At 42.4% G+C, this 15,701-nt stretch overlaps 1 long non-coding RNA gene across 1 annotated transcript; it reads right to left on the reverse strand.

Moving 5' to 3' along the window:
• Positions 1-10,715: 10,715 nt before the first annotated feature.
• LOC139167315 (uncharacterized) lies at positions 10,716-15,403 on the reverse strand. Its single transcript, XR_011559102.1, has 3 exons — positions 15,256-15,403; positions 14,925-15,119; positions 10,716-10,909 (listed from the first exon to the last, which is right to left on the reverse strand). It is a non-coding gene; the product is annotated as an uncharacterized lncRNA (long non-coding RNA).
• Between the last annotated feature and the right edge of the window lie 298 nt (positions 15,404-15,701).

Genomic DNA, 15,701 nt, shown 5'->3' on the forward strand with positions numbered 1-15,701 from the left:
CTAATGATTGCAAACAGTAGCTGAAATCAGGCAAGGGTTCCCCTTGTTGGCGCTCCTGGTGCACTTCCAGGGATCGGCATGGGCGGGCGGACATCGGTGCGAGATTCGGCTTCTGCTCATGTGCAGAAAGCCAAATTTTGCACGAGGATGCTCATGTATGTGAGATTTCACTGATTTTCTACGATTTCTTCCACACGTGTGGAAGCAAAAAACCCTGAAAATTGGCAAAATGCACAGAAGCCAAATCTCACGTGCACCCGCCAGTCACACAGAGCTGCGCACAAAGCTCCATTTTCGCTACCACTCTATAGAGTGGCCCGTACCGGCAGGAACCCATTACTGGTTGAAACAAAGGAACTTCTACTCGTTTGATTTTTTTAAAGATAATTTAGAGCCATTACTACAATAATGTCATTTGATTTCATTTATTGTATGTCACTGGGCAAATTCAGTATTCATTCCAATACTTTAAATGTTTTGGGGTGAAACAATTTAACGTTGCATTAGTTTTCTTTAACATATATATAGAACACAAACAGTTAAAATTCAAGATTATTCCAAAACTTCAAATAAAAGTGCATTTTATGGGCAGTGCACTTCAGGTAAATTACTGAACTTTGGGATCTCTCTTCACAAACAAAATTACACTTTTAAGTTTCTAAATAAAATATATTACATTCATCTTCACTTTAAATTCAGAAATGGGCAATTTTTCTCTAAAGCACATTTCAAACTTAACATACAAAAATAAAGAATTCTGAATATCAGAAATTGTAGACAACCATCTTATCTGGATAATTTTATTTTGAGAAATCAAAAAAGTGTAAGACAAAACCAACATTCAGGGTTTTGTTTCACAAAAATATCACATACAAACCCTGAATAAATAGTTCTCAAAATAAAATTTCAGGAGGCCTGAGGAGAAAAATAAAACTGAAAGTTGTTAACAGTACTTTTGAAAAGGAAGTCACTAACATCTCATTAGGTATACAGTACACTTACATAGCAGCATGTTCTTCCCATTGTTCATATGCTACATGAAATGTAATAATTTTATTATTTCAACAATGCCAACTTAAACATCACCAACATGAAGGTGCTTTATTCAGTTAAATCAAGCGGTGGAGTGGTTCAATTGCACTAACAATCTGAATTATAAATAATTAAATTTGAAGAACTTTAGTAAATATTAAACTTTACCAATAGCACCTTAAATATAATACACTACAGAACAGAAACTTTAATCATTTTAAAGAAAAAGCACAAAACACAAATTTTCACGCAAACAAAAAGGAAAGACCTGTATCCTAATGACAGCATGGGTGCCATATATTAAAAGGGATATGACAACAAATTTTAATCCACATATTTATAAAATCAATAGGCATTTTTAAATTACCTATTTGTTCAAGCTGTTCTTCCTCAAATCAATAGCATTGCTCATTTTTACAAGTTGCTATAGTATTTGGTAGCCATTTTTCACATTTTTGTTCTTTAAAATTAGTAACTATTAAGATTTGTTTACAATATATACTAGTTAATTCTATTTATTACTGACCAATTAAATATTAGACACCTTGGTAGTCAGATTCATCTGGGTCTGAACACACTAAAATAGTATGACATAGGTAGTCTCAATCTGCAGCACCATGCTTTTTAATCAAACAGCTTTAAAGCTGTTATCTAATGTTCATCCTCTCATCCGTTACTACACTAACAAACAAAGTATTATTAAAGACAACAGTTCTGCCTTCAGAATGAGGCACATTTTGGCATATGTGCACAGATAGGCAAGTGCAAGTCATATTATTAAAACAGAGCTTCTACATTTAGCTTTTTCATAGAAAAATATAAATATATTCCCTGAATTAGAAAAAGAGAAGTTCCAACGTAAGTCTAATATCATTAATAAAAGGAAAGTGGGCTAGATCAGTTTTTCCCAACCTTGGCAACTTGAAGATATTTGGACTTCAACTCCCAGAATTCCCCAGCCAGCCAGGTGCGGGGCAGGGTGTTCAACCCACCTAAATTTGTTTTGAGTTTAGCGCCAAGGGCTCTTGTGCACGCTCCTCCTGCAAATTCCAGCACGCTTGTGGCAAATGTGGGGGCTCCCACCCCACACATACATGTACACGCCCCAATAGGAACAGGAGCAATGGGGACAGGAATTAGCAAGCCGTTCCTGCGACTGAAGGGCCCCACCCCGGTCAAGCTTGACCGCTTGGCCAGCCTCCTGCGGGGATATCACCCGCCCAAGTGCATGGCTGCTATCCTTCAGGGCATTTGGAGGGTTTTAGGATTCTTTACCAGGGTCCAAGCAGGGCTTTTCTTTCACGGGCTTAGGTCAGTAGCTGGGGACGAGGACCTAGTTGGGGCTAAATTAAGAGGTTGATGAAGGAAGGGGCCTAGGCCCCTTTCCTTCCTCCCCCCATACCTAACTTGAGGGTGTTCCCCCCCGGGAGTAGTACCCAAGAAAGCGCAATGTGAATATTCCAAGCCTTAATGGCGGCATGCAAAACGTTAAGTTTTACCTTGGAGTTCCCCTAGCTCCAGAAAGACGGAAGGGCCATCCTCTGGATTTCCATATAAGGCATAGAATTAAACTCTTCCAAGCAGTTTTCAGACTGCCGGTAGAATAATTAGTGATGATATGGCTCGAGCTGGAGGAGGTGTCCTGCCTGGAGAAGGTAACCCTCAAGCAACTCTTCGGAGAGGGGCGGCATACAAATCTAAATAATAAATAATAAAATAAATAAACTCCAGGAGCTCACAGGCTGCTTAATTTCGCATGTCAGGTGATCACACCCGGTAGGGCGTTTTATGCTGACTGTACAGGGCTTGAGCTTGCCACACCATCTGTGCGGCTCAATGCAGGGACCAGGGAAGAATTGCAAGTTTGGCAGCATTACCGGCCCACTTTAATAGGGTCCCATTTAGGCGGCAAGATTTGCTTTTCCAAGCAGACTTGCTTTTGCACTCTGATGGGCCCCTTGGCTTCGGAGTGATACTGGGAGATAGGTGGTGCCACTCCTTATGGCCAGCTGCCTGCGCAGCGGCCAGTATTTACAGGGATCTTACATCCAAGAATTCTTTCCCCTCTAGTAGCAATGGAACATTCAGGATAGGTGAGGTTCCGGTCACCTCTAATAGGGATGTTAGTTCGCGCGCGCTCCAATGGAGCGATGTGCATTACCAGGAGATAGGTCTCCATCTGCCTGCGCCAGTCCAAAGGGACCAGATGGTCACGGAATGGAGATCTCATTAGCGTCAACGACAAACAAGCCAATGTGCCTGGTGGCAGCGTTGTTGCCTTCTGCGCAGTCGCGGTGAAGGCCAGGGAAACCTGGACGGCACATCCAGGGCCTACGAGCAGATAGGTTCAGATCCCTAGGTTCGGCACACGTCCATCCCGTATAAGCGCCGCCTCTGCAGCTGCAGCAGCTGGTTGGCGGACCACCACATCATGGCCATTGGCTGCTGTAGGTCCGCAGCCTTCTTTTGTATCTAGGCCCCCTCAATAGGGTCCCTGTTATCGGCTGGTTTTTAATTGTTGCTTGTTTTTTCAGCTGTTTCTGGTTCCTGGCCCGTGTTTGGCTCTGTGACCAGTTTTGTTTTGGGCCGGAAGGTTTGCTGTGAAGTCTCCCATTGGCTCGCAACTGTCCCTGGGCCTGAGGACAGATGTCGTTGGTTGGGCCGCAGGTGCTGCGTTGGGAAGGGCTTCTCCCCCTGGTTTTTTGGCCGGTGCCGTTCCGAGAGAGCCCCCGAGTTGTTGTGATCCACCTCGGGGACAATGACCTCAGTGTTTTTTGAGTGGCTTGATGGTGAGCCAAGGAAGTTTCTGGTAGGAATTTCCGCCCCGTTAGTTTTGGCCTCTGCAGGTCCTTAGTTATGTTGAATTTAAATATTTAAATTTACGTATTTAAAGTTACGTTATTTAAATTCATGTTAATTTAATAAAATGACCCTTATTTAAACCACAATATGTCTCAGCGTCCCCAAAAGGTAGCACAGAGTGTTTCATACTTTATTTTTAAATAAAGATATGATAATTCTTTGACACGTCAAAAATATTTCAAATTCTTGCTGTATTTTCTCCTTGAAATACTGCATTATATGGACTCTTTATTTATCTCGTTATCTGTTATTCATGGGTCCTGATTAAACAGATTCACTCTTGTCATTCTCTCTAGAAGTGAGAGATAAGGGGAGAATAATGAGATATTTACTAAGAAAGCTCACTAAATTCAAAATCTCTTTCTTAAGATTTTAGTGTATGTGTGTGCTATATAGATCATATTCAATCAAATCCAAGTATAGTCTGACATATTTTGATGACTTCTGGAGCTTTTTAATTTGGGATATAAGCCTGGCTGTGGCACTGAAATTGCTTTATTCCCTCTCACTAAAGATCACATTATTGCTGTTTCTTGCTCCAAATTTAAAGCCACACACATTTTTTCCCCAATCCCACCTCCCTCGTATACATTCAACATATATGCTGAATTAATAAGGAGAGTTATTTCTAATCCCTTCACACAATTCTGCATTTTTGAACAGAAGTAATTTATCACTGCCTTGTCCCATGAAGCATGAAATAATCTCCCTGCATTTGCCAATGAAGGGATTATCTAACATCTTCCTCTCATGTTGCTCCTATCCAATATACACAGTCCACAAATTATGACTGTAATGAAGCTCAGAATTTTGACCATAGGTTATGATGGTAATAAATCAAGGCACCCATATGACCAATCTGATGTTATAACTTTTTTGTGCTATTTATTAAATGAATGTCTCATTTGTAAAGCGGGGGACGGGACACCATCAGAACTCTGGAATTGAGTCATACTCAAAACGTAAATGCTTTGGGAGGAGCATCATAACTTTGAATGCTAAGCAATTGTGAAGTGAGGAATATGTGAGACTATATGTAAGAAACCTGTGAAAAAATTTACATCAGAGTTATCCCTCAACAGGTTCCTTAGTCAACCCAAAGATAACATGCAGAAGACCAAGGAACAGGCAACAGGATGAACTAGACGGCTTAATAGGAGATTCCATCAACAATTACAAGTCCTCACATGTCAGATTTCCAAAGAAAAGACAAAAAGACACCTGTTCAACTCCCCATGAAGAAAACAGTCGCACATACTGGCTGGAGGAAAAAAGCTTCTTTTTCCAAAACTGTAGAGTCCAAAGTGCATTTTAAGTACCAAGTGATTTTATGCATTGTGTGATTCCAGTCAAGCTCATAGAATTAAAAGATATCAGATCGTACTAGAACTAAGATATATTACATAGTAGATATTAGTATTAGAAATCGGATATATTAGATTTAAGATGTTAGATAGTATTAGAAGTAAGCAATGTTAGATAGTAAACATAACTATTAGGCGATATTAGTACTGTAGATATGAGATAGTATTAGAACTAAACAGTATTAGATATTAGATAATAGTATTAGAAATCAGATATATTACAGTAGATCCTAGATATTAGGTATGGTAGTATTAGAACTAGGAGATAGTAGATAGTAATATTAGAACTAGGTTATATTATATAATACATTTTAGATAGTATAAGAACTAGGCAATATTAGTAGTTTCTGTAGTTGCTATTGAGAGAAGCAGCAGAAATAAAATTGTGAACCTTTTCAACATTTTTATAAAACATAAATATAAAAATAATTTTGAAAAAGTTGTTTTGTGACTTATGCTTATCAATTTCTACTTCTAAATAATATTTCCTTGAAGCCTCTTTCTTTCCTATTTGAAATGAATTACATTCATACATAAATTCATTATTCTCCGAGAAAACACAACCCTGTAATAGTTTGTGCTGTCTTGCTCTATAAGGGTTATAGATGCTCTATCACCACAATATGATTTTCAAGGCCTTCAGTCCAGTTCCAAATTCTCCTTTATATCTCAATGGCTTGTAAGGAAAATAGATACCTTCAAATTCTACAGATAATTAATCCTTTTTAGAGTCCGTGGTATTAGTAATCAATCACTCTGGGACCAAAAATAAAAAAGAATGACTACTCTTTCCTTGTGTGACTCAATCGAAGTGGTAGAAGAAAATGAATAAGCAGGATAAGATCACAGACTTAACAGGAATTGTTGGACAAGTAACAAGTAATGATTAAAAGTAATGACTTTAGTAATTAAAGTCAGGGTAGCAAGCATCGCCCATAAATCTGTCAGCACAAATCAAACCCCGCATGGGAGCACCCAATTAACTAATGGACAGCCAGTTTAGTGTACTGGTTAACACCATCCACAAGGAAACCAAAGACTATAGTTTCCAATTCTGCTTTGCGAATGGAGTTAGCTGGGTGAGCTTGAGCCAGTCATTTCTTTCAGTCCTAACATGGAGGCAATGCCAAACCATTTCTGAAAACCCTTGCCAGGAAAACTGCAGGGATTGTCTAGGCAATCTCAGAGAATTGGATATGATTGGATGAAATAAAAATAATAATTATGGCTCTTCTGATTGGAGGACATTCCAGTAAATCACCTTTAAGTATGTGTCTACCTGTCCTCCCCTGAACCTTGAGTCAATCAGGGGCTAAGGCATCCTAAGCATGGACTTAGATAGTATGCTACTAGAATGTTTTTATGGTTGCCTGATCAAAACTTCAGTCACCCCATGCAGACAAAGTGGGTTGCATTGTACACATATTTGTCTAATTTAACCACAGAGAAGGCTCTTCCCCTGGATCCCGCCAGACGACATTGTTTACTCGACGGGACCCGGAGAAGACCAACTCTGTGGGACCTAACGAGCCGCTGGGATTTGTGCGGCAGAAGGCAGTCTTGCAGCTGGGTCTGGGCCTTTGAGGTTGGCGGATAGCGGACAGCATGCACTATGTTTATCCTGGCCAGTATGCTAAATCATATTCGTAATTGGCTAGGAAAACTGACAATCGCATCATGTGCAAAGACATCACCTGAGGTGACTGCTTGTTCTTAGCGAGTATGCCCAATAGCGGCTGATGATCAGTTGCCAACTTAAATTGGTGGCCATAGAGGCAATGGCGGAAATGGCATACTCCGGCTAGTAGAGCCAACACCTCTTTATCTACCTGTCTGTAATCCCTTTCTGGGTTAGCTAGAGTTCTTCAATAAAATGCAATGGGTGCTTCCTTGCCATTAGGTAACCGACGGCTTAATACCGCACCTATCTTGTACTCAGAGGCATCATGCACCAAGACTAGGAGAAGATGTTCAGAATATTGTGGAAGTAGCGAGTTTGATACCAGAAGTTGTTTGACAGCTGAGAAGGCCAGACTTTTTGTGGGTCCCCAGTGCCATCTGGCTCCCGAGTCTAGAGGTCTGTGTAGTGGCTCTACAACAGATGCCATATGGGGCAGGAAAACAGAACAGAAGTTGAGAAGCCTTCCCAGTAGCTCCTCCTCATTTGCTGCCATTATGATAACTTCATTGATATATGGAAGGGCCCCTTCCACCCCCCCGAGGAGCCATCCCATTAGACCCTGAAAGATCCCGGAGGCAGTGCTTACACTGAACTGGAGTCTTTTGCAGCAAAAAGCCCCCCTGTGTGTGGTAATTGTCTGTGTGTTTGCAGCCTCCTCTGATAAGCCTGTATGAGGTTGAGGTGAGCAAAGACCTTCCCTACCCCCAGAGAGTGTAACAAATACTGCAACACAGGTATCAGATACATTTTTGGGGCAAGGGCAAGGGTCGGCCTTGGAATTGAAGTGGAGATTTAAGTTACCTGGTATATGTCCCTTGGGCTGAAAATCCGGCTTTGTTTGATTAAATTGACTTGAGCAGCATTGAGACTCCTTGCCTGTTTCCCTCTCTCCCTTTCCCCCTCTTCTCTACTCTTTTTTTCCCTGGGATCTAAGCATAAATTTGCTTAGTAAACAAAGAGTTTAATTTGGCAGACTCTACTGGGAATGTTGCTGCCTGGGTTCATGCTTGTAGTGATGGAATAATAAAGCTAAAAAGGTGAGGGAGAATGTTGACATTGGGAATGAAAACTTTGGTGAGTGGGAGAGCAAAATCAAGCAATTTATCTCACCTTTCTCATATACATTCAATATATAGGTTGAACTAATGACAGTATCTCACTGTCAGTGTAATTACTTTGACAGTGTAATCTCACCCTTTTGTGTACCTCTGTGTTTTTGAGTGGAATACAGGAGTGGTTTATCATTGCCTTGTCCCTTGAAGTATGAAATAATCCCCCTGCCATCCGCCAATGAAGGGATTATCTAACATCTTCCTATCACTCTGCTCAGGGATGGGCTACTGCCTGGACAGAGGGCAACACAGTGGGGTAGCGAAACTGGAGCTCCACCCCAGAGCACCCAATTTGCACTGAAAGATGTTGAAAGGAAATGCAGGCCATCCTGCATAAGCCACGCCCACAGTGTGGTAGTAAAAGTTTTGGTAGCCCTTCACTGACTCTGCTGCTATCCAATATACACAGTGCTCAAATTATGACTTTAATGGAGGTCGGAATTTCCATCATAAGTTATGATGGTTGTAAATCAAGGCATTTATGTGACCACCCTGATTTTACAACTTTTTTTCTGGTGATGAGTCTTACCTGAACATTTTATTTTTAAAGCAAATCCTGTGATCATTAAACAAACACTGTGCTGTTAAAGAAGTCAAAAGATTGTTTTGGACATTTTTTGCGGAACCTGGCCCAAGTACCACTGCAATTTGCCAGAGTCATGTGACGGGGCGAGGAACAGCTTCAGAATCCTGTGTTAGAAATAGGTAACAAATAAAGCAATGAAGGCAATCCAGTACTTACTTGCAAATACAGGTGCAAATGGCTGGATCCAGAGCATGCAACACGTATTTATACCACCCCCACCTGAAACACTGTTTTGGTTTCCCATTGGCTGGATTACTAACAAGAACCTAACAAGCACAAGATACTAACACCTGTCTCTAATTACTGTTCAGAAAACACCCCCTTCTTGACTTTCCTAAACCATATTGTTAACTGTAATAACAATATTAATTTTTCAACGTTCCTTAACTCTCTTTTAAAATTAAACTTTATTTTAGAGGCAATACTTCATATTTCCTAATTTCTAATTTCCCACTTTTCTACTTTTTATTGCCTTCTATACCCTAATAAGTGTCATAACTGTTATGTTCATGGTTTAAATGAGAAATTTGTTGTGATTGGTTCCCGCGCGGCGAGTTGGACAATTGCACAAGTACCTATTCAATTTGGGGGAAGAACATGTCTTAATACTGGTATTTAACCCCCACAATACCACCATAAAACAGTTCTAGGAATGGCCATTTTGTATTACCATAATTTCTGTTTGGGTTTCTGTGGTTACATCTACTGTTTCTACATATGCTTCCAGTTCTCTTATCATTTGGTCAGAATCCACACCTTACCTTTTGAGGTATGCAGTGTGTTACCAAAGGCTTCAAAGAATGTAGTTGCTTTCTTAGTATTTAGATGTTTTACTGGTGGACAAAGGAGAGAAAGGGATTTATAACTTTAATTTCCTGAACCTGTTCTATGTTGAAAAAGAGCCAATATGAATCTCATTCTACCTGTGGGCTAATCATCATTTTCGAATACTGTACCCCTTTTACCCAGGCATTTGTACTTCTATATCTAGTCTCAATTTCAAAAATTTGCCTCAAATTATCTATTTCCACTATAATGACTAATTTGATACCATTGCTTCTATGTTTTTGCTAATTCCTTTTGCTTTAACCATCCTAATCCTGAAACAACATTATAAAGTATCTCTTCCTGGCATATTGATCCCCATACTATACAGTTATTATTTATTTGCTTCATACTTTTTATGGTTATGCTAATTATATTTCATACTTTCTCCCCCCCTCCCCCACTCTGATGCAATTCCTGAGTTAGGATTAAAAGTCTCTGTTGTCTACTATATATCCCCCCAACAGGAAGAATCTGCATTTACACACAAATATTTCTCCTCATTTGCATATTGCATTTGGTTGCTGAAATCCCCACAATTTATTAAGTGGCATACATTGAATTTGATTACGTGAGGCTTGGTAGTTTTATGAATACCCAGAATAAATTTGTGTCAGATTTGTGGAAAGTTGGAGCTAGTAAGAGCTTATGATCATCTCTGTTCCCTATTCCTAGTACCACATAAACCACATAGGACACAACTGGACATCCCACCGAGTAACTCAGATGTACTATAGTCGGAAAGCAAACATCTACTTTGTTGTTTTATTATTTTCAGAGAGGGTTGCTTAAAGTTTGCACTTTCCACTGTTTCGCCTGTGGAGACCTTGACCAGTTCCTTAAGTCTGGTGCAATGAGTCCAGCCACTTTCAGCAGTTCTTACAGCTGTTTCAATGGCCAATAGCATCTGGAAGCGTAAGCAATAATGAAGGCAATCCAGTACAAAAAATTAGCAAAGGTTTACTATATATTTGCAAATACGTGTGCCCATGAATTGGACTCAGAACAAAGCATGCAACTGGTTTTTATACCCCTTCCCCTGGCCCACCCTCCACCCTCCTCACTGTTCGGGTTTTCCATTGGTTGGATACTAATAAGCTTACAGCCTATCTGGAATGCTTATTAACAAAGATACGCTAGTTGCAGGGCAAAATCTCCCCAGCTATTGCTCAGAAAGCACCTGTTAAATACTGTAAATTCTGTAATGTTCTATAATGTTCTGTATCTGGGTTAACTTGTTAAACAAGAGTTGTTAAGCAGAATTGAAAGAAACCATAGGCATTGTTTACCTGCTTCCTATTGGCTGCTGTAGAGGGCGCCAAAATGGAAGAGCTGTCAGCCGCCGGCTGTTGCTGAGGGAAAGTCTTTAAATAGCCGAGCTCCTGGTCTTACGCGCTTCTTCTGTAACTCGCGTATAGAGTGAAAGTGTTTTCCGCTCGCTCAGAGCCTGTAGAGAAATAAAGATAGTTTATTTGGAAACCGTTTTTCTCGGTCATTTCATTGGCGACGAGGGTCTTAGCGGTGATTTTTTTTTTAGGAAAAAATCAATATGTCGACCCCTTCGCTGATTCAACCTCCCGAGTTGTTTGACCCGGAACGGTCAACTTGGGCAGCCTATATGGCTAAATTTGAGATTTTCCTGGAAGCTGCCAGCCTACATACGGCTGAGGACAGCAGGAAACGCGCTCTATTTTTGAATTACTGCGGCACGCATATTTTTGAATTGGCCGGGACTTTAACTGATCCCGAACCACCTAATGCTGTCCCATGGGCTACTTTGCAAGAAAAGTTGGCTGCCCATTTTAAACCAACGAAGCCGCCTATAGTGTATAGGCATCAATTTTCCCGTATGTCCCAATCGGATGGGGAATCTATTAACCAGTTCGCGACCAGGCTCAGAACTATCCTGGCAAAATGTCACTTTGACAATCCGGAAGCCAGATTGACGGATGCCCTCATTTTTGGGATGCGAAACGTTACCATTAGGAACAAGTTGTTAGCAACTGAGGGCTCCACGTTACAAGACGTGATTAAAGCTGCTCAGACAGCTGAGGTTGCTGAGGCTGCGGCAGCTGATTTAAAGTCAAATGACAAGCTGCAGACTGTTTTTAAGATCACTGACTCTCAGCGTCCCTCAGCTCGCCGCCTACCTGAAGTGCAGATCGCCGACTATGAAGACTACAATGACAACTGCTGCTACCTTCGAGGGCCACCAGAACGACAAGCCAGGTCAACTTTTCCTGCCTGCGCTGGGTGCAGAGGCCAACATCAACGGTCGCGCTGCCCCTTTAAGGACGCCTTCTGCTACAGATGCGAGAAGAGAGGCCACATCGCCGCCGCTTGCCGTGCTGCCTTGCCGGATGACAACTCTTCTCCACAAGGTCAACAACCTTCCTTTCCTGCTCCACGAGCCTACCGTCCTTTCCGCTCACAAGGTCGGGGTTTCCGCCGGCCTTGGAATGCCAGAGGTAACCGCTTTTTCAGTGGTTCTACAGTTTACCCTCCTGCCCCTAATAAAATTGTTGTCCCCATCCTTTTGAACCATCAGCCGTGCCATATGGAATTGGACACTGGCTCGAAATATACACTAATGCCCTGGCATAAATTACATTTGTATATCCCAAGTTTGGCACGGGACGAATTGAAACCTTTGGACATTGCTATCAATGACTTCCAGGGTCACCCAATTAGGATTTTGGGTAAAACTACTGTTCCTATTACCTTTAGAAATGTGAACCATGTTCTCCCTCTGTTAGTTGTAGACGGAGCTAATCATTCCCTTCTAGGGTTAGACTGGATGGCACCCTTGGGTTTAGCGGTAACAGGTCTTAACAAATTGACATTTTCTACTGCCCCTGATTTTGTCACTGAATTTCCTGAGGTTTTTAGGGCTGGTCTGGGTACCTTTAAGGGACCTCCTATTTCTTTTTCCTTAGACCCTTCTGTTCCTCCCGTTAGATTAAAGCCTCGCAGGGTACCTTTGCCCTTGCTGAGTAAGCTAGATGAGCAATTAACAAAACTTCAAGCGCAAGGTATATTGGTTCCAGTGGAACATGCACCCTGGGAAACACCAATTGTAACCCCATTGAAGCCAGATGGCTCCCTCCGTGTTTGTGCTGATTACAAATCCACTATTAATAAGGCACTACAGCACAACTCCTATCCTATTCCAGTGGTGCAGCAGCTGTTACACACCTTGGGGTCTGGGAAAATCTTCGCGAGGCTGGACCTTGCCCAGGCTTACCAGCAATTGACCGTGGACGAGGCCACTGCCTTATCACAGACTATTGTAACGCACAGGGGTGCTTTTAAGTGTACGCGCTTGCAATTCGGAGTGAGTGTTGCTCCTGGTATATTCCAGCGGTTAATGGAGCGATTATTGGGGGGCCTTGATGGGGTGGTCCCGTATTTCGATGATATTTTAATTTGTGGGGACAACTCTGGCCAGCTGCACAGTCGAATTAGGCAGGTACTCACTAGGTTGAGAGATAAGGGTCTGCGGCTTAAACCGGAGAAATGTGTATGGGGAACACCTTCAGTCGAATTTTTGGGATTTCGTATAGATGCTCAGGGCATTCACCCCACAGAGGAAAAAGTTAGGGCCATTAAAGAAGCCCCTGCCCCAACTTGTAAAACAGAGCTTCAAGCCTTTTTAGGGCTCTTAAATTTTTATGCTGTTTTTCTACGCCAAAAAGCCTCAGTGGCTGAACCCCTGCATAGGCTCCTCCATAAAGGGACAGATTGGCATTGGGGTGAGAAGGAACAACGGGCATTTAACATGGTTAAGGATCTTTTGTCATCGCATAGCCTAGTAGTGCAATATAGCTCAACCCTTCCTGTGAGGCTCACCTGCGACGCTTCTCCGTACGGCGTGGGCGGTGTGTTGGCCCATATTTTTCCTAATGGACAGGAGGCTCCCATTGCCTACTTCTCTAGAACACTGTCTGGGGCTGAGCGCAATTACGCGCAAATTGACAAGGAAGCTTTGGCGCTGGTAGCCGGGGTGAAAAAATTTCATCATTATCTGCTTGGGAGACCTTTTCAATTAGTTACTGACCACAAGCCTCTCTTGGGTCTGCTAGCCACGGGACGGCCCACTCCTCCCTTCATGTCTCCCCGTATGTCCAGATGGGCTATTTTCCTAGCCGCATATGACTACCAGCTCATTCATAAGGGAGGCTCTGCTATTAATCATGCAGACGGCCTTAGTCGCTGTCCGTTGGGACAGAGAGTAGAAGACCCAGCGCCCGCTACAGAGGTACTTCTTATAGAGTTGGATAAGTCTCCTGTGGTCACTGCCAGACAGGTGGCATTGGAAACCAGGCAAGATAAGACTTTGAGCAGGATTCTGAATTACATTTTAAAAGGCTGGCCAGCAAATGGGGACGATCCCTTAATAGGTGAATTTAAAACCAAGAGGCTAGAACTATCAGTTATGCATGATTGCATTCTCTGGGGGGAAAGAGTGGTTATCCCTACTGCCCTAAGACCACGAGTTATGAAAATGCTTCATGAGGGACACCCAGGGGTGGTGAGGATGAAGGCATTGGCAAGGGGGTATTTGTGGTGGCCAGGCTTGGATAAAGAAAATGAGAACTGGGTGGCAACATGTGGCCAGTGCCAAGAAACGCGGCCAGACCCGCCTAAAACCACCCCTGCACAGTGGGACAGTCCCCAAGGGCCATGGTCTAGGGTACACATTGATCTGGCTGGACCAGTGGGGAATCACATGTTTTTAATCCTGATTGATGCGTATTCCAGGTGGCTGGAAATAGTGCCATTAACCTCTACCACATCATCAGCAGTAATACATGTATTAAGGAGGTTATTCACAACACATGGGTGCCCGGACATATTAGTCTCGGACAACGGGCCCCAATTTACATCTAAGCAATTTGAGGTGTTCCTAGCTGGTCTGGGGGTCCGACATGCACTTACCTCGCCCCACGCAGCGTGGTCTAATGGAGCAGCAGAACGTTATGTGAGAGTGGCCAAAGAGGCCATTAAGAGGTCAGCTCCAGGTGACATCCAGGAGAGATTAGACACGTTCTTGCTGACCCAACACATAACACCTAGTATGACCACTGGGAAAAGCCCTGCGGAATTACTAATGGGGAGAAGGTTAAGATCAACCTTGGATAGGCTGCACCCCTCCTACATCAAATTAAAACCGGACAATATACTAATACCTGAACGTGCAGTGGCCGTGGGACAAAAGGTATATGTCAAAAATTTTGATGCAGGGAAGCATTGGGAAAGTGGCATTGTGCAAGACCAAACAGGTCCCAAAACATATATGGTGGAATTACTAGATGGCCGCCTCTGGAAAAGGCACATTGACCACATTAGGGGGAGAGTGGAGAAAATGAGGAGTGAAGGACATACAGATAACACTCATCCCCTCCCCGCAGGGAATTTCGCAAGGACAAACAGGAACCCGGAACCAGTTGATTGGGACTTACCTGGGGGAAATAGCCACTCCAGCGCTGCCTCAGCTCTGCCATCTCCTGGGCATGGGAGCAACGCGTCTGCAGGACGAGAGGAACCATCTTCGTCGGTGGACACACAAGTCATGGGCGACCCTAGACGGTCGGATCGGACTTCGCGAAGACCCCCTCACTTAGAAGACTTTGTAACTTACTTGACCGAATAAAAATCTGTAAAATCATCCAGAAGGGGGAGGGGTGTTAAATACTGTAAATTCTGTAATGTTCTATAATGTTCTGTATCTGGGTTAACTTGTTAAACAAGAGTTGTTAAGCAGAATTGAAAGAAACCATAGGCATTGTTTACCTGCTTCCTATTGGCTGCTGTAGAGGGCGCCAAAATGGAAGAGCTGTCAGCCGCCGGCTGTTGCTGAGGGAAAGTCTTTAAATAGCCGAGCTCCTGGTCTTACGCGCTTCTTCTGTAACTCGCGTATAGAGTGAAAGTGTTTTCCGCTCGCTCAGAGCCTGTAGAGAAATAAAGATAGTTTATTTGGAAACCGTTTTTCTCGGTCATTTCAGCACCCTCACCCCCGCCCTCACTTCTCTTTTCTGGAAACGTCTGAACCATATTGGTTACTATAAGAACAATAGTAATTTTTCAAGAAGTTCATTAACTCTCTTTATATTTATATTTTTAATGGTTTTTTTAATAATAAATTTTTATTGATTTTTTAAAAAATTATATACATCTACACATTTAACAAAACATAAAAAGAAAAAAGGAAAAAAAGAAACCAAAACAAAACAAAACAT

The sequence above is a fragment of the Erythrolamprus reginae genome, chromosome 4 (genome assembly GCF_031021105.1).
Source record: "Erythrolamprus reginae isolate rEryReg1 chromosome 4, rEryReg1.hap1, whole genome shotgun sequence".
In the NCBI taxonomy this organism is placed as follows: domain Eukaryota; kingdom Metazoa; phylum Chordata; class Lepidosauria; order Squamata; family Dipsadidae; genus Erythrolamprus; species Erythrolamprus reginae.